We start from the raw sequence: 2,127 nt of genomic DNA, 5'->3' as shown, positions 1-2,127 counted from the left end.
CATGCTTCCCCCTCAGCGTGGCATGGCCTTCCTCCCATCAGAGTTCTCCCTACAGAGCCAGCTCCTCAAAGCCCGCCTGCTTCGTGACATTCCCAGATGCCGGGTCAGGATGAACAACTCCTCCGACCAGACTCTCATTGTGGGCCAAAAGACCTGGAATCAGGAGTTACTTATTACAGCTTAATGGGCAGAGAAAAGGAAATCAGAGGCAGAGCTCCCCAGAGATCATTATTCTTTGTAAATTTTCATTACACAACTGATATATATGTTTTTATAACAACAAAGAGAGTAAACAAAAAGTTTCAGGACGTTCTTTGTAAATTTTCGTTACACAACTGATATATATGTTTTTATAACAACAAAAAGAGTAAATAAAAAGTTTAAGGACACAAATGAAAATTATTGCATTTCCACAACCCAGAAACAAGAAGTAACATTTGGTAAACCTTTTTTCTGGATGTTATTCTACCTGTATCTAGATAAAAAGAAGTTTAGGTGTAGGTGCAGATACAGATAATGTGTCTACCAAGAAAAAATAAAACAATACTGCACTGGGCTGTTTCTGTTTCATTAACTGCTTGTTTCACTTGACAACGGATACTGAGCATCTTTCCACGTCAGAATTACCCTTCTAACATCAGGCAGGTCAGAGTCAGCCTGATGTCCATGCAATTTCCTCCATAGATTAGATACAGAAAAAAAGCCACCAAAGGTAAAGACAAGAGACTCCCCCCAGAGCTGCCCTCTGGGAGAGGCCAATCCTGCAGCACCTCCCGACTCAGCGCCCGTGCACAAACCCAGCTCCCTAAATGTGGGGCCGGGAGCCTCAATACCAAGACCCATTCCCACCTTCTGCTCATTCTGGCCTCAGCAAAACTTGAACCATGCAAGCATAGGGCAGTTTAAGTTAAAGGGATCTGGTCGGGCACAGTGGCTCATGCCTGGTAATCCCAGCACTTTGAAAAGTGAAGGCAGGCGGATCACTTGAGGTCAGGAGTTCGAGACTCACCTGACCAATGTGGTGAAACCCCATCTCTACTAAAAAAAAAAAAAAAAAAAAAAAAAAAAAATTTGCTGGGCATGGTGGCACATGCCTGTAATCCCAGCTACTCCAACAGGTGGAGGTTGCAGTGAGCCGAGATCGAGCCACTGCACTCCAGCCTGGGCCACAGAGTGAGACTCTGTCTCAAAAAAAACAAAGTTAAAGGAATCTGTGCCTCAGTTCTTGAGATGGCTTAGAGTTGCTGCCTGGTATAGACAGTGCCAGATTTCCACAAATCAGCAGTGAATTGAGAACTAGTTTTAAGGAAAACTGCTCAACATCTTCACCATCGTGTTTATCAACCTCAGAGTATTCTATGGTAAGAATGTTTATTTATTCAATTCCTATAATCATATTTAGGATATATATATTATTATTATTAAAAAGTGGACTGCTGTGAACATGTTTGCCAGATTTTTATGCATTATCATAAATGCACAATTTATCCTTTTCTTAAAGATAAATTTCTAGAGGTAGAATTTCTAGATCAAAGAACATACAGGTTTTTTTAATAGAGAGCTTTTAAAATAGATAGTCAAAGTGGCCAAGTTTCTATCAATTTTACATTTGTATATTAAAACGCACAAAGCACCTGGCATAGGAGATACCACAATCACAAAGGTGTTTTTCCCAGGGTGAGGCTTATCCATTGCACTCTAGATGTGCTGATACCTGTGATTATCTCAAATGTGGGAAACTCAGCTGCATAATTTGTGGTAGTGGAGGACTGTGTGTGTGCTTTCCCCTGACGTTTATTAAAAAGAAAAAATTTTTGATTCAAAGTAAATAAAGTAAAATGCACAAAGGAACAGCCCATACCTCACCCACACATGGACAAAATAAAAGGCAGAGACAACCTCGTTGTCTGGATTTATAGTTCTTTGACTACTGCCGAGAACAAATATTTCAGAAAATAGTTATAGGTTATTTTTATCTTTTTTTTTGAATAGTGAGTTCTTGACCTTTGTCCCTGGACTCCTTGAAGTCCTACCACATGTTAAACCTTAGGATAATACAAACGACACTGATTTTGTCTACTCTGGAGAATTTCCAAGAGTAAGGAGCAAAGTTCCCCAGTTCCCATG

The 2,127-nt window shown here is 40.3% G+C and overlaps 1 non-coding gene across 1 annotated transcript; it reads left to right on the top strand.

Moving 5' to 3' along the window:
- The first annotated feature begins 1,626 nt into the window (after window positions 1-1,626).
- LOC112206285 (U1 spliceosomal RNA) lies at window positions 1,627-1,790 on the top strand. Its single transcript, XR_002940519.1, has one exon. It is a non-coding gene; the product is annotated as a U1 spliceosomal RNA (small nuclear RNA).
- The last annotated feature ends 337 nt before the right edge of the window (window positions 1,791-2,127 follow it).

The sequence above is a fragment of the Pan troglodytes genome, chromosome 17, assembly GCF_028858775.2.
Source record: "Pan troglodytes isolate AG18354 chromosome 17, NHGRI_mPanTro3-v2.0_pri, whole genome shotgun sequence".
NCBI lineage: Eukaryota > Metazoa > Chordata > Mammalia > Primates > Hominidae > Pan > Pan troglodytes.
The sequence above is the reverse complement of the archived record's forward strand: the minus strand, read 5'-3'. Positions and strand labels throughout refer to the sequence as shown.